Source organism: Cervus canadensis, chromosome 19 (genome assembly GCF_019320065.1).
Source record: "Cervus canadensis isolate Bull #8, Minnesota chromosome 19, ASM1932006v1, whole genome shotgun sequence".
Classification (NCBI taxonomy): domain Eukaryota; kingdom Metazoa; phylum Chordata; class Mammalia; order Artiodactyla; family Cervidae; genus Cervus; species Cervus canadensis.
This window is the reverse complement of record NC_057404.1, coordinates 6,646,358-6,667,813: the sequence shown is the minus strand read 5'-3', so window position 1 is coordinate 6,667,813 and position 21,456 is coordinate 6,646,358. Positions and strand designations below refer to the sequence as shown.

At 43.1% G+C, this 21,456-nt stretch overlaps 1 protein-coding gene across 7 annotated transcripts in view; it reads right to left on the bottom strand.

Moving 5' to 3' along the window:
• The window catches only part of RBM47 (RNA binding motif protein 47), a 174,854-nt gene extending 155,875 nt beyond the window's left edge, over window positions 1-18,979 (bottom strand). For 3 of the 7 annotated variants that reach the window (XM_043438772.1, XM_043438784.1, XM_043438782.1), the window contains exons 1-2: window positions 18,843-18,979; window positions 18,536-18,692 (exon numbers count right to left, since the gene is read on the bottom strand). The gene's annotated coding sequence lies outside the window, so the exon portion shown is untranslated. The other 4 variants (XM_043438773.1, XM_043438775.1, XM_043438783.1 and 1 more) reach the window with 4 other exon arrangements.
• Between the last annotated feature and the right edge of the window lie 2,477 nt (window positions 18,980-21,456).

Below are 21,456 nucleotides of genomic sequence, written 5' to 3'. Positions count from 1 at the left end.
AGGCTGTGGGTTCCCTGTGAGCCTCAGTGTCCACCTCTGTAGAATGGAGACCCTAAATATTTCAGGGACAGTGCAAGGATTAAGTGAGCTAACATGAATGAAAGTAATAGAGACTTTCATTTATGGTTCAAGGACAAGTATGTGAAAAGGCACAAGCACATTATCCAAAGGTATAAAAAATTTAACAAGCAGGAACCCAGGGGATTTTTCCTTCTTTTTCCATTTTTATTTACTTTCTATAAATTACCTGTTCTGCCTATGAGATAAAGTTCTATTTCTAAAGTTTCTTCCCGCCTCATCTCTTTCTGGGGTTAGGGATTCCCCCTCTAACTGGCAACGACCTGTTTTTCATATCTCTGAGTCTCTTTCAAGACTCAAGAATCATATCCACCTAGAGACGTAGGATGGGGTGGGAAGCGGGAGGGAGGTTTAAGAGGGAGGGGACATATATATACCTATGGCTGATTCATGTTGAAGTAGGGCAGATGCCAACACAATATTGTAAAGCAATTACTCTTCAATTAAAAATATAAACTAAAACCAAACAAAGGAATCACAGCTCATTCCAGAGCCAAACTGCCTGGCTTTGAAATCTGGTTCTGCCCTTACCAAGCAATGTAACCCTAGCCACGTTACTGGATCTCTCCGAAGCTCAGTCTTCCAGGCTGTAAAATGGAGATAATAATTCTATGTACCTCATAGTGTTTTTTTATGAATTAAATGAGTTCATCTTTGTAAAGTGCTTAGGATAGGACCAGGCACTTAACACATGCTATGTAAAGGTTAAGTATATTAAAGGTCTCATCTTCATGAAGAGTTTCCTAAGGGTCCCTCTTCCCCGAATACGCCTTCTCGGGTTAAACTGATGCTACCGATCCCTAACAGCATCTAGAAGATTTCACAGCACTCATTTTTAATGTCGTCAGTCTGCCTGTGCTAGCCTACAAGCTCCTTTAAATCATATCTGTTTTTATTTCTAGAAGATAAATGTACATGACACAAATGTAATAGACACAATAAATGTAGACAAAATAAATGGCTTTCAGTGAATCAATGGATGAATAAATAAATACCTCTATCACAAAAGTGGGGGAACCAGGTTCAATCCCTGGTCAGGGAACTAGATCCCACATGCTACAGCTAAAAGATCCTGCACACCACAATGAAGACTGAAGATCCCAAATGCAGCAACTAAGATCCAGCACAACCAAATGACTAACAATAAAAGAACTGAGAGTATTGAGAGTATTTCTTATCCGTTTTGTATCTCTAATGCCTGACATAGAACCTTTTACTCCATGAATAAATGGCTGAAGTTATTACTACCAGAAAGGCCAACAAATCACATAGAATTTTGAAGAAGAGTTTTGGAAGCAAACTTGAAAGCGTTATTTGATTCTTGGGCAAAACCACAGATCATCTTAGATTAACTGGGACAACTTTCCATCATAAGAAAAATATCATAGATGTATACATCTGCATCTCCAGTGCCACGAGAGGAGCAATGAAAATAATCAAGCATTCAGAAAACTAAGATCATGGCATCCAGTCCCATCATTTCATGGCAAATAGATGGCGAAACAATGGAAACAGTGAGAGACTTTATTTGTTGGGGCTCCAAAATCACTGTAGATGGTGACTGCAGTCATGAAATTAAAAGACGCTTATTCCTTGGAAGAAAATTTATGACCAACCTAGACAGCATATTAAAAAGCAGAGACATTACTTTACCAACAAAGGTCTGTCTAGTCAACGCTATGGGTTTTCCAGTGGTCATGTATGGATGTGAGAGTTGGACTTTTTATAAAGAAAGCTGAGCACCGAAGAATTGATGCTTTTGAACTGTGGTGTTGGAGAAGACTCTTGAGAGTCCCTTGGACTGCAAGGAGATCCAACCAGTCCATCCTAAAGGAAATCAGTCCTGAATATTCATTGGAAGGACTGATGCTGAAGCTGAAACTCCAATATTTTGGCTACCTGATGCGAAGAACTCATTTGAAAGGACCCTGATGCTGGGAAAGATTGAAGGTGGGAGGAGAAGAGGATGACAGAGGATGAGATGGTTGGATGGCACTCACCAACTCAATGGACACGAGTTTGAGTAAACTCCAGGAGTTGGTGATGGGCCAGGAGGCTTGGCGTGCTGCAGTCCATGGGGTCGCAAAGAGTTGGAAACGACTGAGTGACTGAACTGAACTGAACTGATAGGACACAAGCCTCTTCAGAACAGAAAGAGGAAGACTGAAAAAGAAAAAGACTCATTTCAAAAGCATGAAGGATCAAGAGAGCCATGTGCAGGTAAATCCACTACCTTGAGAAGCCTGAAAGTTAGCTTTAGAGGGAAGAAAAGTAAGCACTTCTTTAACACGACATCGTAAATTGTAGGGGCTTCCCTGGTGGCTCAGATGGTAAAGAATCTGCCTGCGATACAGGAGACCTAGGTTTGATCCCTGGGTCAGGAAGATCCCTTGGAGAAGGGAATGGTTGAGCCAGTTGATCTTAAGGGTAAAAGGAGGGAAATGGAGATAAGGTCCCTGGAATTTGAGAGAATTCACTGATCATGAATCCATAATGTGTGGAGTGTTGGACAATGGTATCTAGGGTTTGAATCTGACATTCAAAGAGTGTAACTAGAAATTCACGAATTACACTATACAAAATATATCTTAGGAACTCTGCTAGAGGCAGGAACAAAGGCCCTGATCTAACAAGGTATTTGTAGAGCTTTTGGGACCTTAAATGACCTGACCTAGCATAACAGAAAAAGGTGTTCTTTGATTGTAATTAATTTCTTATGGAAACTAGTTAAAAAACTAAGCTTCCTTCGGCCAGGAACAACTGTAAACCTAAATGCATTTATCCTTTTCCCCTAAATCTACAGGAAATCACATACTGACCAAAAAGTTTCTTCAGAGGAAAATGTCAGCAAAATACATGAAGGAACTTCGCTGGTGGTTCAACAGTAAAAAAAACCCGCCTGCCAATACAGGGGACACAGGTTTGATTTGGTCTGAGAGAATCCCACATGCCTCGAGGCGCCTCACGCACCACACCTAGAGCACCATGCCATTGAGCCCGAGAGCCACAGCTACTGAAGCCTGGGCGCCTAGAGCCGTGTTCCGCAGCAAGAGAAGCCACTGCATGGACAACCCAGCACACTGCACCAGAGTAGCCCTCACCAGCCATAACTGGAGAAAGCCCTTGCACAGCAACATAGACCCAGCATAGCCATAAATATAAACAAATAAAATTTTTTTAAAAAATAATAAAGGCAAGAACACTATTTGTTGTACAGACTGTAGTGGTTGTGGAGAGCAAAGACTCACCTAGAACAGAGTTTCCAAATCTTGGCACTACTGACTTTTGGGTCAGATAATTCTTCATTGTAAGGGGCTCTCCTGTGCACTTCGGGATGTTTAGAAGCATCCTTGGCCTCTTCCAGAGACGCCAGTAGCGTTACACCCCTCCCAGACTGTGACAACCAATAATGTCTCCAGACATTTGCCAAATGTCCCCTGGACAACAATCTCCTGCAGCGGAGAACCACTGGTCTAGAACCACCTTGCACACTTCGTCGCTCAGTTGTGTCCGACTCTTTGTGACCCCATGGACTGCAGCCCGCCAGGCTCCTCTGCCCATGGGGATTCTCCAGGCAAGAATACTGGAATGGGCTGCCATGCCCTCCTCCAGAGGATCTTCCCAACCCAGGGATCGAACGCAGGTCTCCCGCATTACAAGCGGATTCTTTACCGTCTGAGCCACCAGAAGCCCAAGAATACTGGAGTAGTATCCCTTCTCCAGAAGATCTTCTCGGCCCAGAAATTGAACCAGAGTCTCCTGCATTGCAGGTGGATTCTTTACCAGCTGAGCTGCCAGGGAAATATATCAGTAATAATCACTCCCTCAAATGGATTCAGAAATGGAGAATCAAGCCTGTAAGAACTTTGTAAGATTTGTTGTACAGGCCATATAACCTAGCTGTTTCCTTTCTGTGACTTAACATCAGGGTGACTGCCCTTCTAAAACCATCCCTACTCCCCATCCTCATTTACTCCCACCATCTTGATCTTCTCTTTAGAAATCCTATGAATAGCAACCTTTTATAGATTTGAACCATGAAAGTAAAAAGACTTAAGAGAAATTTGGGACTGTGAAAACATGTCTAGCCCCAAATCTCCCCTCCCATCTATCCAATTTTAAAGGCAAGGAAGTTGAAAGCCAATAAAATAAAATGCCATGTCCAAAGTCCCTAGTCTGTTAAACCAAGGGCAGATCTTGGTAAGAAGACTGGTCCTAGTCCAGGGATTTTTCCCAAACCCAACCTTCTTCAGGAAGCCTCATGAGAATCTACATCCTGACCACTATTTACCTTGAGCAAACTGCTTGATCTGTTAGTCCTTCATTTACATATCTGCTAGGTGAGGGTAATGTATGTGTGCTTACTCACGCAGTCACATCCAACTCTTTGTGACCCCGTGGACTGTAGCTTAACAGGCTCCTCTGTTCATGGGATCCTCAAGGCAAGAATATTGGAGTGGGTTGCAATACCCTCCTCCTGGGAATCTTCCCAACCCAGGGATTGAACCCAGATCTCCCGCACTGCAGGTAGATTCTTTACCATCTGAGCCACCAGGGAAGCCCAGACAAGGATAATAGTAGGACCTAATTCTTACAGTTGATTCTGCTGATTAAATAAAGTCAAGCCTGGCATTACAGTAGGCACTCCTTAATGTCAGCTCTTATTGTTAGCCATTATTATTTTCTGCTTTTAACTTTCAACTTCAAATATTTAGTTACAGATAGCTATTAAGCAATTACTCAAGCACAAGACTCTCCTTTTCTATCATTGATGACTGTAGGTACACACATATATAATTTGCCATCAAAGTATTTTCCTTATTAAAAATAAAATAGAAATAAATGTGAAATCTTCAGATACTACATATCCTTTTGAGCAGTGACCCATCTTATGCAAAACCAAAAACCACACCATTTGGCACAATTAAGCAACAATAAATTTTATCACACCTCATGGGCATCACTGGTGTTGACAAACCAGAATGAAAAGCTGCAGCCGTTGACAGTTTCTGTAGCCGTGATTGCAAAACATTATCCATTGTAACCTCCTCTCCTACCTCCACCCAAATGTAATGGTTTATGACTTTCTGAAACATTAGTTTTTTGGACTAGAGTTTTCTATTGCTTCAGACAATATAGTGTTTTATTGCTACAAATTTGGAAATACAAGCTCAATCTTCTTATTTTTAGAATAACCACTGGTAGGGGAGGGGTACTTGCAGGGGTGATACAGATGTAGCTTCCAGCCCTCCGAGCTCCAAAGCTTCATGTCTTACTTGTCATCGGATTCCCAAGCGCTTGCTCCAGAAGCTCAAAAAATGGATTTGGGGAGGGGGGATCGGGATGAGGAACACATGTAAATCCATGGCTGATTAATGTCAATGTATGGCAAAAACCACTGCAATATTGTAAAGTAATTAGCCTCCAACTAATAAAAAAAAAAATGGATTTGCTAGAGATACAAATCAGCCTTTCACAATGTAGCTTAAAGTGTGTCCGTGCTGGCTTCCAGTTCCCACTCACTTACTAGGCAGAAGTGTTACAGACCCTTTGTCAAGTTAGGTAAGGAAGAGACAAGAAATATATTTGCATGTCCTAAATGAATCCATTTGTATGTGCCAATATTTACAGCATGAATTTGCATGCCTCTAAAGTGGTTGTACCTCACAAGGAAATCGACTGTACTTCATGTTGTAGTATTTTCATCTTTTATAATATGGAATGAGTCTTTGTTCACGCATGATCTACACTAACTTTTCAATATTAAATAAGCTATTTAATATAAATTCAATATATATTAAATATATCTTCTACACTAAATATATTAAATATAATATTTAATTTTTAGCATATACATATTTCTGGGGAAGGAAATGGCAACCCACTCCAGTACTCTTGCCTGGAAAATCCCATGGATGGAGGAGCCTGGTAGGCTACAGTCCATGAGGTCGCAAAGAGTCGGACACGACTAAGTGACTTCACTTTCTTTCTCTCTTTTCATATACACATTTATAATATAGTAGCATATCAATTGGAGGAGGAAATGGCAACCCACTCCAGTATTCTTGCCTAGAGAATTCCTGTCCCGTGGACAAAGGAGCCTGGTGGGCTGCTGTCCGTAGGGTCGCACAGAGTCGGACACAACTGAAGCGACTTAGCAGTAACAGCGGCAGCAGCATATCAATGTGCTAACTATATAATGCAAATATCAAACATATAATACTGAAATATTAAATATGTATAGGATTAATCTGAATTAGACCATTCTTAATGGCTGAAGCTATACTTAAAAATTTTCAGCATGAACCCACCCTACGCCATGCCCACATTACTGCGTGTCTCATACACTGTGGATGGCTCATTTATTGTTAGAATACTGTTCAGCCATGTGCGATGTAAAGGTTACACACTTTATCTATATTTGCTAATCTGGACACAGTGATAAAAAGAAATAATGAAATCCAAAATAGTTGCCTAATAAATGCCTCTCACTCTTGCTAGAAGTGCTGGATACAAAAGGGAAACATCTCCTTGGGGTGTTTCACAGGCATCTCAGTAAACATTCCCCAAACTGAGCTCCTGGTTTCCCCAGCCCCCCTTGAACCCGTTCTCCTTCAGTCCCTCACATCGAACCCAGTAACTTTAGCTAGAATCCTCATTCTTTCCCTTACCCCTCCATCCAGGCCATCACTAAGTCTGGCTATTTCTTCAAGTCACTGGCGAAACCCCTACCCCAGCTGAACTGAGTCTGTAACCCAGGCAGGAGAGCGCAGAGAAGAAATGGCACCCGGCTGACCAGCACGCCTCTTCACTCACCGCCGCCTTCAGAAAGGAATCTTTATTTGTCTGCCACGGCATCCTCCCTCCAATTCAGTCTTTACCTAAGAGTTATTATTCAACCAGTAAGTCCTTTTTTCATGGCTTTCCATTGGAATGGGGGTAACAAACTATTCTGTGGTTGAAGGGCCTGCAAGCTCTACGACTCAGTTACCCCCGCGACCTTATCTTGTACCTCTCTGCTCCTTGCTCCCAGCACTGGGGCAACACTGGTCTCCTTTAAGTCCTTCAGCATGCCCAGCTGCTTCCAGCCTTAGGGACTGCCTAAATGCCACACCTGCAGCACCACCTCACATCCCAGGGGGAGCCTGCTCAGGCCACTCCGCCTAAGAGTCCCATCTTCTATTGCCAGACCCTCCCAGTTCCTTCAGAGTACTGAATCCCATCTCCACCCCTAAGGAAAGCCCCATGAGAAAAGGGAATTTTTCTTCTCCACTGCACACCTAGTACCTGGCATCTGGCACATAGCAGCTACTCAATAAATAACAGCTGAGTCTGTGTCTACATAAGGAAAATAGGTCTTTTCAAAGTCGGCTTTAAACCCGTTTAATCTACACTCAGCTTCCCTGATGGCTCAGTGGTAAAGAATCTGCCTGCCAAGTATTCCATATTCATCTTTTTTTTTTCAAGTATGCCTATTAACTAGGCCTATATTTTGATAAATTTTTCTAATTCATAAAGAATTACCACTAGCTCCACCTACATAGTATATTGTTTTTTAAAAAAAAAAGTTGCTCAGTCGTGTCCAACTCTTTGTGACCCCATGGACTGTAACCCGCCAGGCTCCTCTGTCCATGGATTTCTCCAGGCAAGAATACTGGAGAGGGTAGCCACTCCCTTCTCCAGGGGATCTTCCCAACCCAGGGATCAAACCCTGGTCTCCTGCATTGCAGGCGAATTCTTTACCAGCTGAGCCACCAGGAGGCCCAGTATATTCTTAAACACAGATCTGACTTAACATTTACATGCTACTCATTCTTAATGTCCCATTCGGTACATGTGATAAGTAATACAATGATTTGCAGAAAGTACTAGAAATATTAGCTGATTATTAGGTATACTCAGGGTTTTTAAAAATTTATTGAATTGTCCATTTTACTATCAATTATGATGACAGTTTCCAAATCAACTCAGAAATGAAAAATATCCAAATAATTGTAAATCAGCCACAAGCCATGATCAACAACAGTCAAAAATAACTATATCCACGATCTTCACATACCTTCAGCAGAATTTATACACTATTTTTTGTTTGTTTGTTTTTGGTTGTGCCATGCAGCTTGTGGGATCTTAGTTCCCTGATTAGGGATGGAACCCAGGCCCCCTGCAGTGGAAGCACCAGGCCCCTAACCACTAGACCACCAAGGAATTCCTGTTTTTTAACTGCAAAGAAACTTCCTGGAGAGTACACTCACCTTTAAGACCACTTCTAGGGACTGAACCTGGTGATCCAGCAGATAAGACTCTGAGCTTCCAATTCAGGGGACACGGGTTCAATCCCTGATCAAGAAACTAAGCTCCCACATGCCCCGTGGCACAATAACAAAAACCCTCCTAGGGTCCCCAAACCCAGTAGCCACAGGATCCCACCAGCCATTGGGGAAGACCTTTACAGAGTTATAGATCTAAAACTAACAGGAGGACACAGAAGCAAGCTGCACCTCCAAGCACCAAGAAATGCAGTTTTATTAAACCAAGGAAAACCGTGCGGAGGGAGGGAATACGGCAGGGACTAGCAAGCCAGTACGACAGACCAGAGGGTTGTGCCACCCCGTAAATGCAAGACCCGAGTTTTGTAAAAGGTTCTGGAGAGATATTAACAACTCAGACAATGACACTGGCACTCTTTTCATGCCAGGTCAAGGGGAAAGACTTAACTGAGCTCTGCGATCGAGAAAAGAATTGAGATGGAATCCTGCAGGAACAGCTTACATTTGGCAAAATCGCAAAGGTCTGAAGAGACAGTTAAAAAAAAAAAAAGTGCAAGTTGTCTTGACAGTTACTTTCAGGGCAATCATTAATTATAATTAAATGACAATAGAAAAAGTGATAAGCAACACAGTAACATGAGTTAGTTCAGTGTAATTATCTGTAGGGCACGCAATTCACAAGACTGGTTCAAAACAGAGCTGTATGATTTAGATGGACATCACAAAAAGATTGCCAAAGACTAGGCTTTGATTTGGAAACAGAAGTGCTGAAATGATTGCGCCATTCCCACACTTAGCTCTGCCTTGCTTGTTACTTAGTCACTGGCCTCCATCAAGGGCTCGTGGTGGCACAGAAATTAATGAAACCAGAGAAAATCTGGTAGCTTAATAGGAGAGGTCTGGGGGAAAATCATGCTTATTCAGAAGGACGCGCTTGCAGTTATATTTTGAGTAGAACACACAAGTACTACACTTTCCGTTGTACTTGTGCGGTGTAAGGGTCTGTGCTTTATTCACTTATTTGACAAATATTTATGGATTACCTACTCTGCGGCAGGAGCTTCCCAGCTGGCTCAGTGGCAAAGAATCCACCTGCCGATGCAGGAGACAAGGGTTCAATCCCTGGGTCAGGAAGATCTCCTGGAGGAGGAAATGGCAACCCACTCTAGAATTCCAGCCTGGATACTCCCATGGCCAGAGGAACCTGACGGACTACTGGCCATGGGGTTGCAGAGAGTCGGGTGCAACGGAGCACGCACGCAGTCTGTGGCAGACTCTGCTCTAAGACGCTTGACAAACATCAATAAATGACACAGATGTTCTAGTAGGGAACAGACAGACAATAAGCCACACAATCATAAAATACTCTAAAAAGTACAGTATTAAAAATAGAGCAGGGTAGGGAGAGAGAGTGCCAACAGGAAGGAGGAATTGCTGTCTCACTCAAAGGTAGGAAGAATAAAGACTTGGAGGAGGTGGAAAAGTGGAGCTTGGATATATTTGGGGAAGACAGTTCCGGGAGAGAGAGTAGTGAGTGCAAAGGCCAGGGAAGCACGAAGCTGTGGCTAAAGCAAAGCGATGATGGGGTGGCTGATAGGAGATGAGATTGAAGAGGTAATGCGGACTTTTCCTGGCATTCCACTGGTTAAGACTCCATGCTTCCAATGCAAGGGGCACGGGTTCAGTCCCTGGTCAAGGAAAGAAGATCCCACAAGCTCTGCGGTGTGGCCAAAAGAAAAAGAGGTAATGGGACTAGAAATATAGTGCCTTGTTGGCTTTTGAGGGAGATGGAGACACTCTGGAAAGTTTTCAGCAGGGAAATAACATGATCTGACTGCTCTGTGAGTCACTCTGGATACTGTGTCAAATACCCAGCGTGTGGGATCAGGGCAAAGGTGGAAGCAGGGAGAAGAGAAAAGCAGATTCTGCCGCTCCACTGACAATTTCATTGATTAACTTTAGCCGATGGGGAAAGGACAAGACCCTTCACACCTTAGTAGGATGTATGAGAACACGGGTGTCACCCTTTGATTCAGGGTCTGTGTGGCTCATACACTTCCCACTTGGGGGAGTGACTCCTAGGTCCCACTCTGGGAAGGGTACTGAGCGAATATTCGAAGATTCCTGCCTTCCCAGGGTTGGTCTCAGCCACTGGGAGTGACTGTGAATACGGAGCCACTGCAGATAGAAGGCACAAATTCCAGGGCTCCTTAGTAGTAAGTAGTAGTTTCTGCTTATTCACTGGCAAATCTACAAGTAACCTGAGGTGGATCATGGAACCCACAATCTAGGGCAAAAAGCAAAGGAGGTACCTGGGACAAACTATTGTTTGCACTAGCTAGCTTGTTATTGGATTCCCTTTGCCCTGCAAATAGGATTTCACTGGAGGCAATTCTCTGAACACAAGTCTTCACCACTTGCCCTCCTTCCTCTTAGCTGAGAATACACCAACAGCCACCAGAAACACCAACCGCTGGGGCTCAGAGCTGTGCACTCCCTTGAGATTGTTCTTCCTCGGTGGATCTCTGTTCACTCCCCCTAATTTTGAGAAAATGCACTTTTCCCTGATAATTATCTAATAAATTCCCTCTAATTTGAGAAAATACATTTCATTTCCCCCTTCTCACTGTTACCTAGTAACAAGTCTGGGCCTTCTAAAGGCTGTTAAAGAGCAGAAAAAAAGAGGTATAAACATTTAAATGTTTGCCGGTGTGATGGGCACCTAAACACTGCAACAATTCAGCCCCTCCCTTCCCCATCCAGATAAGCTTTTCAGAAGCTTGGCTGTGGATAAAGCTTCCATTCTGGTTGCTTTCTGGATATTTTCTCTATCCAACAATTTTTGCTAAAATGCTTGTGGAAAAATAGAGGTCATCCAAATAAATATGATTCATAATACATGCCCATGAAATGAAAAAAAAAAAAAAAAGCTGTCATTTTGGATGGTAATGAATTTGGGCAAAGAAATTCTTATTTACTGAGCACTTAACTATAAACTAGGGACATTGAGGGATGCAAATATTATTTACACACAAATCCTGCCTCCAAGGAACTTAATGTCTGTTTGGCAGGGGAAAACAGTATATGTACAAAAAGTATCAAATGATATAAAATGCCATGAGGAGTTCACAGATAAGACACTGGCAGTTCTGAGAAAGCCTCATACTCTGATTATGAATATGACCAGTTAACACTAACCAGCAGAAGTCATAATAGGAACTACTTAAGTTTGCTGTATTAAGGTCTTTTACACAGAGTATTTCTACTTTGCATTAGCCATTTCCAGATCTATACTTTTTTCAGCAGAACATTTGTCAGTCTCTCACTTAACAGATATGATAGCATCATTCTTTTTGCTTCTAATAAAACATCATACAGTTGATGATCATATATAGAGAGGAAAGAAAAAGGCATGTTAATGATTCAGTTAGTTTCTTTCTACAACTAAGTTACAAAGACCAAAAAAAAACTTGCAAAAAAATAGTGCCTGCCTATAATGGCAATGGCATTTGATCAAAAGGAGTGATCTTAAGAAGAGAATCCTAGATTACCATCACCAGAATAAGTCACAAAAGGAGTAGGGTAGTGAGATGAGAAGAATTCAAACACAGGAAGGCATCCTAAAATGATATATAATAAGTGAGCAATGCAGCACATCAGACTGACTGCATGCCAGGTACTGTTCTGAGCCCACTTTATACAATACATTGATTTATTTAATCCTCGTAAACTCTGTGAGATAGGCATTTTACAGCTGAGGAAACTGAGTCATGGAGAGATCAGGTAGTCGGTAAGTGGCCAAGCTAGGATTTGAACCAAGGTAGACTGTATTCTTAGCCACTTCTCCACGGAGTTTGAATTTTTTTTTTTTTTATTCTAATCATTCCTATGCATTTATTTTTTTTTTTTTTAATTCGGAGTTTGAATTTAATGTGAATGGTCATCCTTTCCCCACAGACTGTCATTTTCATGTGGGCTAACCACTCCTTCTTTTTCTCCACATGTGACCAAATTTGGTTCAGATGGTAAAGAATCTGCCTGCAATGAGGGAGACCTGAGTTGGATCCCTGGGTTGGGAAGCTCCCCTGGAGGAGGGCATGGCGACCCACTCCAGTATTCTTGCCTGGAGAATCCCATGGACAAAGGATCCTGGCAGGCCACGGTCCATAGGGTCGCAAAGAGTCAGACACGACTCAGAGACTGAACACATACCCTGAGAAAGAACAAGCCCACGGAGCTGGGACCTCCTCTGCATCATCACGCTGCAGCTTTGCCTTTTATAATCTAACTAAATTCCAAGGTAAATTCTCAACCACTGCATTCTTCCCTGGGAAAAGAGTAAGATCATCTGCACATAGAAATATATCATGATTATTAGCTGGAAGAATAAAAACAACAACAATAACAACAAAAAACCCATCAGGCCATTGAATTTTCTGTTAATAAGCTGCGGTGCCCCACTGAGCTTTCCCTGTCACCAAATTCTCCCAGTTGTAGTTACACAATGGCAACTTTGTCTTGAGACAGCTACTAAGAAGATGGGCCTAATCTTGGCAAGGGCTTGGTGTACCGAGAACCATGTTATTATTTTTGAAAATAAATGACAGCAAACAAAGAGAAATATTATTTAAGCCGTCTTTTCAAAAGGCACAGTGCTATCATCATCATGGACATGGAACCCCAGTTTTGGACACATGAATATTTTACCTGACCTCAAAAGGCCCAAATACACATTTTCAGAATGGCAATCAAACTGATCTAAGAAAATTAACACCTGAAAAAAATCTTCCTCACTTTATTAAGTACTTCTTTTGTTTTCTTTTGGTATGATATGTAATGCTTTACAAAAATGATTGAGTGAAGACTCAGTGCTCTGAAAGGTAAATACTTTTTATTATAATTTGTATAGGCTGGCATTTCCTTGGTCAGGCAGAGGTGTCTTGTTTCTGTTTCAGCTACACAATGCCCCACATTCATTGTACATCCACCCATTGCCCATTGGTATGTATAATTAACCCTTGCTCATCCACATGTGGATTACCCATTGCTTCTACAAACCGGCTGGTTTTTCCCCCAGTATATGGAAATTCAAGGAATATGACCAAAATTGACTATTAGCCAAAGCAAAGCACAATCAGGAAGCAAACACTGTCAGCAAATCCCCTTTCATCAACATCAACCACCAACTATGGTCTTGGCACTGGGACGTTATGTTCTCAAGAGCTACAAACATACAATATTCCCAAAGACAAATATCATGATTTGAGGCCAGTGACTGTTTTCTGGACTAATGTAAATGGCTGTAACATATAAACATACATTTTGCACTGCCGAGAGTCCGCTGAGACCAAAGGGCTGATGTTGCCTCAAAATCACAAAGCGTTTTCAGGGTTACACCAGCACTTTGTCTTCTGGTGTCATCTCTCTTAAGCGGCCTTCAGAAAGGTAGAGATTGTTCTTTTGATTTCTAAAATGATCCCATTCTTTAAAACCTGGTAGGGTTTACCAAAAAGAGAAACTATAAACTACAGTCAAGCATTTCTACTGTAGTCTCAGTTTTGTTGTTTTGTATTTTACAGATGTATAAACTGTTTATATCTAAACACTCCCACAAATCACTTCTGCATAAACTAACTGCCTAAGATGACAACATCTCCAGATTCACAGTGAAAAAGAATGCTCGTGTTATACACCTCAGTTACATAAACTAAGCTGTGGGTTTTTGTTTTTTCTTTTCAGGTATCCTTTAAACCACTGCAGAAAGTAGATGAAAGCCAGAGTGCAGTGTGGTTGAAGGGCCTGTCCCTTCTGCAATCAGTTTACTTTGGGCTGTACCTAGAGACAACATCTTGAAAGCATTCAAATGAGCCATCTATTGCAGTGCACTAGGGGCATTTGAATTACAAAAGTGGGGGTGAGCCTCAGATTCCTCCAGTTGCCAATTCACCTGCAACAGTTGGAAGGCATTAAATCCCACATTATTTTAGGGGCTTGGAGCTCACTTGTTTCTTGGCCATTTATTCCTCCAGACACTCTGTACCCTTCTACTTCTGCTGGAAAATCCCTTCCTCACCCACTTCTCAGGGCAAAAAAGAGAGGTTCTGGAAAGAGGGGGGTACAATGACTTAAAGGGAAAGATATCCTTTCCCTCTGAGTCCTCTCCCCATACAGATGCTGACAGAGCAGAAGGAGATGCAACTATCAAGAGGCAGAAACCATCAGAACGCAAGCTCAGACCATTTCAGGAATCTTTTACTGACAAGATGATTCAGGACCACACACAACAAGTGGCAAGGTGCCATTTCCCCCTAAATCCCAGCATGAGAGGTTTCTAACAACTTGAGGTGGCAGTTGAACAATCGCATATTATCATCGCCATGCTATTCTTCTCGGGAGTTTCTAAAAGTCTTCCATCTCATAACCCAAGTCATCCCTGCATTGCCATTATTGACAATCCTTTTCTGGTTGTTCTTTGAAGCAATGACCCTGAGCAGGTGGTTGTTTGGACTAACACACACGTCTCACAATATTAAATCAGAAAATCAACATCATCATAAGGCACAGAGACTGCTCCCAAGAGGAAAAACACATCTTTTAATCGGGCCAAGAGCTGAAACGTTCCAATATAACCTTTAACTTGGAATCATTCTAACAAACATTTTTTTAAACTGCATTTATATATTCAATGTAACTTTATAAACGTTTGGCACACAAACCCTAGGTTCTTACAAAATCTATCCTTTAGCTAAGTCGTATGAATCCCACACTTAAGCCCTCTTCAGAGTAAGTTTTTTTCTAGGATTATGCATCCTCTGGGAAAACCAAATCAGAGTTTCACTTGAACCTCAGGCCAACTTTGAGGAGATCTCCCTCCCCCCACTTGCACTCCTGTATCCAGTGCTGAAAAACCAGAAGGGACTTGAAATGTAGAGGTGGAAACCTATCTGAAATAGGCAAATACTTCCCTCTAGCAGTCAAAGCTCAATCATTTGGGACGTGATAGATTTTAATCGTCAAATCTAGAGTAGAATTTGGAAAGCAAGTTCATTTTGTAAGAAAATTATTTTATCGGCTTCAATCTTCTAATCTTTGTTTAAATTACTGAGAACAGGTTCTTGTTACTAGTAAATCACAGAACAGTCTAATCTGAATGCTCTTATCATGTGAGGGGGGGAGAAAAAATGAGAGTCATCCTAAACACCAGTCAGAGCAAGCATGAGGACACATGTCCTAAAGCACATAGTTTCCTTGCTTTCTATCTTGATTTCATCGTCAGTGTCACCAGCCCTTTTGGGCAAAATTTAGTCTACAGCAGCATAGGTAGGAATCAAAAATATGCTGACAATTAAAACTACAGAGATTGGAGTAAAGTGATGATGCCAAATTTTCAATCTAACAAGTTTCTGAAAACTCAAAAACCAAGAAAAAGATAAAGAATCTTCAAAACTTGATTCATTTTTGGCATCTGTTCACAAAAGACTTGAGCAGATGAATTTAAGTGTAGCCTTGTCAGGTAAAGAAGCGTGAGAGTCAGACTAGGAGCTTGGTTTTTGTCAGTTTATTTCTTCCTTTAACAAATATTGAAAAAATAACACTGGGCAGATTTCTCATTCTCCCTCTGTGCAGTAATTAAGTCAAAGAGGCCAAACGGTTTATCAGAACAAGGTGAAGGGTAAGGTAGACAAGAAAGGATATGAAAACCCAAATTCCTTTCTTTCCTTCCTCCTGTTTTCATTTTGGACTGGGTTAGTTTTGTTTCCCTCCAAGATTTCAGATCATCAATCTAACAAGGATTATTGTTTAATAGTCCACCAGGCTCCTCTGACCATTGAATTCTCCAGGCAAGAATATTGGAGTGGGTAGCCATTCTCTTCTCTAGGGGATCTTTCTGACCCAGGAATTGAACCTGGGTCTCCTGCATTGCAGACAGATTCTACCATCTGAGCCATGCCGAACAGCAATACAAAATCCTGCAAAATGCTATCTCATCGCCTTGACTGGGTACTTGGCTTTGTCTAGAGATTGTGTTTTACACTGTTGAAAATCTTTTACCTTTTAGAATCGGCACCTACAACTCTCAAATGCACTTGGTCTAAATTGCAACTGTGCTTAAATCTGTGGCAACCTCTTCACATTTATGCTTTTCTCTGCCCTAAAAAATTCTTGTGACTCTAGCATTACAAGTTTTAAAGAACACATTTCTAATCTAGATTCATACTAAAGAACACTGGGTGAGCCATTAGAATATGCTACGTCAGTAACAGCACAGATCAGTACGGCACAAATCAGCCCGGCCTATGAGTAAAGCACCTTGAGGACACGATCTTAGATACGCCTCAAGAAAGAAGACACATCCCCAAATGCTTTGGGACAGTACCCAAGAGTAGATGAAATTTTACCTTAATAAAAAATGAATCACTATTTGAAAAATTCCACTTCATTTATTTTATCTGATTTCTTACATATCCAGTGGTGGATTTGTCAGCTGTCATAGTTCATCAACCCTAGACTTTTATGCAGATTGAATTTTTTAACTTTCAACAACTAAGCCTGTGCTCAGTGTTACCTTGGGAGGTAAATGACTCCAAGATATTCCCCTCATATCCTCCCCCAACACACATACCCCCAGTAACCCTTCCCTCCTTACCACTCACTACTCTAAGATGCCTGTCATAAAGTTTTCTCAATCTCACTTTAATAATCTGAGTCTAAAAACTCACCTGTGCCTCTGGACAGCCCAACCATACGCTTTCAAGAGCCCAATCCTACTGTTTCAAGGGCGGGGGGGGGGGGTGTTTATTGCATGGAAAAGGTTTCATCACCAGAGGAAACGATGGGGCTGACTGTATATAATTTTCTGCTTTTCCAGAAGCTGACGTTTTAAAAATCTTATTGTAAACCATTTCTTTCCCATTAAATATGCGAGAGTCAGAAGGGGGAAGGTAGAGTAAGGGAAGATAAGGTCTAAAGAGAGAGGAAAACAAAATTTCAAAATCTGGACCCACAGGTAAGATTAAGGGACAGTAGTTGGAAAGATCGCCAAAAACGACCTTACCTTTGTGATGTATCTGCAGTCGCCCACTTCTGAAATTAACACCATTCAGAGCGCGGTGGCGACTGACACAGCTAGGAAGTAACCTACAACATCTCCTCGGCCTCCCTCTTTTTAATGTAAAACCAAAATAAGGAGTGTCCAGCGACTCCCTACCGCGCCGCTTAAAGCCACAGACCGTTTCAGGCTTCTCTCCCAGGCTCTGGGAATTCCAGTTGGTCAGAATCTCTTAACCTTGGCAACCCGCAGGAGAGAAACTCTCTCCGAGGACAAGTCCCCGAGCCCCAACTTCTCACTGTCCCAAACTGCGCATTCCAAAGTGAGAAGCCGGCGCGATAACCAGAAGGCGGTTCTCTCGGGGCTAAATTCCTGGCGGGAGCGAGCACTCGAAAGCGCGGCGGGTCCCCTCGGCCGAGCGGCGCCGGCCCCGCACCCGGCGGAGAGCGGCGGCCCCGGAGCCCTGCGTGCGTCCGGCGCTGCGCGCGGGGAGCGCTCGAGCCGCGGCTCCGGCTCTTCCCGGTTCCCTCCTCCCGCTCCGGCCCTCCCCCACCCGAGGCCGTCCGCCTCACAGTAGCAAGGTTGTCTCCCGTCGACTCCCTTCCCTTAAACTCACCAAACCAGATTTTTACTCCCAACACCGGCAACTTCCCGTAAATCTGCTCTGAAATTTTATCCTGCTCGCTGAGCCTCCGCTGGCTGAAGGCCAGCGCAACATTCCTGTTGTTTTAGGAGCGCAGATACCTCTGCTGAAGGTTGGGGGGGGGGGGGGGGAAACAAAACAGATCTGCCTCGACGGGGGAAGAGACGCGGGGACTTCACCACGCAGGCTCGTCGCTCCCCGCTCGAAAAGTCACATCCATTTTAGACGGCCAAGACACAGCCCCAGCAGTGGCACCTGCTCCACCTGAAGACATCTGCCCGAAATCAGACGTCTGGCCCCCGGCTCGGGGCGGCCGAGGGAAACCGAGCAGAACCACGTTTGAGGAATAAGGAACCCGCAGTTGAATCACGAGCCGGTCGGCACCCCCCCCGCGTGCTCCCCCGCCTCCCCCAGTAAGAAGTCGGGTAACCAGGTAGGATCCCAGCGAGCTCGGCGGCGGGCCTGGAGGAAGGGGGCGCCTCCCGAGAGTGTCCTTACCTGGGGCCGAGCAGCTCGGACGGGCACGGGAAGGAGCGTCACGCGGACCAAGCCCTGACCTTTGCCGGGGCCTTCACCGCAGGGCCTGGGGCCTGGGCGCTGCTGGTTCAGAAGTGGCTCATTTTAATACGCTCTGACCTAAAGTTACAGCTGGTTTCTAGAAAGGGGACAGAAGAACACGGCATCTGAAAACAGCAGCCAAGCCCTTCCTTAACCTCGGCCCGGTCCCCTGGGGAGTCGGTTCCAGCCCCCCGCGCAGCCCCATCCTCCAGAAATCCGCAATCTGTGCCCCACCCCTTCGCATTACCTGTTTACGCAGGAGTTAAGGAGCCTCCCGCATTTCAATAGAGCGCTAAGCCTGTTTGTAGGCGCGGAATCGGCCAACAGGAATCGAGTTCTGTGACTACACAAACGAGAAGAGGAAGCCGGCACCACCAGGAACCTGAAACGGAGTTGTGATTTCGGGTTGCGGTGTCATTCAGCTGAGGGGAGGGAAAAAAAAGTGCTGCTTCTCATCGGGCTGCTTTAGCGAAGGAATAGTTAAAATCTTTTTTTTTTTTTTCTTTTTTTTGGGGGGGCGGTTAAATGAGTTAATACATACAAAAAGGTTAGAACAGGGCTTGGCACGCTGTGTTAGTTGCCACTAATGCCACTATTTTTTAAAATTATTATTATTTGTACTATAGCTTTTTTCTGAAGAGGTGGGATCGTGATCAGAGAAGTGGGCTCTTGAGCCAACACTGCCACTCTCTAGCTGTAAAGCCATGAGTCAGTTTCTTTCTTTTTTTTTATTTTTTTAAACCTCTCCCAGCCTCCCTAACGGTGAAATTTCTGCCGTTTACATTCATTGAGTATAATGAAAAATAAAGAGCCTGTAAAAATAGTGTTTAAGTGATCTCCATCTCACTTAAAATTTGCAAGATGGACAAGATACATGAAAATAAATTGACCTGTACGCTCCATGAAGTTCTCTGACAGCGAGGAAACTCAGGATCTAGCCATCTACCACAGACTTGTGCTTCATTCGAATTCGGATTTAGGCACCTAATTTGCTGTCTGACCCCGGGGAGAGTTACTTATCCTAGCCAATGCTGGACAAATAATGGTCATTGCCATTTGACTATCAGCGTGAAACTGGGGGAAATAATTTTTAAGCTCTTCATAAATATTTGAAAGTAATTATTGGCTGCTAAGATGTGCAGTGCTGACACCCTTTTTTTCTCCACTTAACTTCACTCTTAAAGAAATCATGGCCCCTTTACCTGAATGAGGCCTTTAGTACTTTGCCGCACTTTAACCCACCTCATTTTACCCTACAGTGCTATCCTATGGAGTACGTCATTCCTGTTTTGCAGATTGAAGACACTGAGGTCAGTTACAGCACATTTTCCCTGAGTGTTGAGGCCGAGATAGTTCTCAGCTCCAGTTAAATCTTAAAAGCAGCGTTTGCCACCTTTTGGAAAAATGATTCCTTCAAACTAGTCAGGAATTCTGAAACATTTTAAATCTCTTTGATTTTTTGTCTTCCCTATGGTGCAAGACCTAACAGATCAATTAAATGTTTTCTGACTTTTAGATTCATTCCTTGTTACTATATAAGCCGTGAAGATCCGGCACTGTGACCCCTTCAAGGTTCTCTCACCATAACTAAGATGCCAGGCACAGACAAGCGTTCCACAGCCTCCAAACAACTTAAAAACTCTGACTCCACATAGCTCAGATTTTTCTTTTCTTTTCCATAAGTATCAGGATTGTTACCTTGAGAGCCTCACAGTATCAGGGACCTTCTGAGTTAAAGAATTCAAGAGGGGACATTCTCAGGCTCACAGATTTTCCCACCTCTTTTTCCAGGCTTTTCCATAGAAAGCAATGGGCCAAACCTGGGGGATAATGGCTAGGAATAATCAAATAAGTTTGAAAGCGTGGAGGTCAGTGACTGCAGGTGAACTGGAGCTGGAATCAGGGAAGATGGCCCTTGAGGAAGCCCAGCTCCCTGGAAGCAAGTCCTTATGGCAGAGAGAAAGTGGTTCACTTTCTCTCAAATGATGCCGGGCACTGCTCCTTCTTTCTCCGTTTTGTACACTGCCACCTATCAAGTGGATATCATTCTTATTCCTAACCACTTCCCACTGCTGCTCCTAGGAACACAGAGAAAATAAAACATTTTTTAAGTGACAGTCTATGGCAAAAGAAATATGAATGTTTGTTAGGACTTCTTTGTGGTTGACCTTGATGTCTGTTCTTCGTCTTTACTGTTATTATCATTATCACCATCATTATTTTATTCTCAGGTAAACCCCATGACCCTGGGGCATTTGAGTTCTGCAGACCCTCCCCTTTTGCTTTCTGTTTTCTTCTTTCCCTTCTGCCTAAAAGGCAGAGGGCTAGAATGAATGCCAAGAGCATGGAAATTGTTTCCCCATAGCTCCAAGTTTGAATCTCAGTTTTACCTCTTAGTTATGTGCTGCTGGGTAAATTGCTTAGTTGCTTTTGAGCTTCAGTTTGTGGTGGTTGTTCAGTCACTAAGTCATGTCTGACTCTTTGCAACCCCATGGAGAGCTTCCGTTACTTCATTTATAAAATAGTAACACCTCCCTCTCTGGATTTGTATAAGAGTTAAATGAGAGGTGAAGTCTCATTATGATTACTGGCACATAAGTAGGTACTCCAGAAGTGGTATTGCCTTTCGTACCTGGAAAAAACCTACTCCATGGCTCACAGAGAATTGTCTTTCATATGTTTAAGATCAAATAATACTGTTCCTAAAACAACCTTATTAATAGGCACAATCCTCTGACATTTGTAAAGAACCACAGTATAGGACTTCCCTGGTGGTACAGTGGGTAGGAATCCACTTGCCAATGCAGGGGACACAGGTTCCATCTGTGGTCCAGGAAGATTCCACTTGCCTCGGAGCAGCT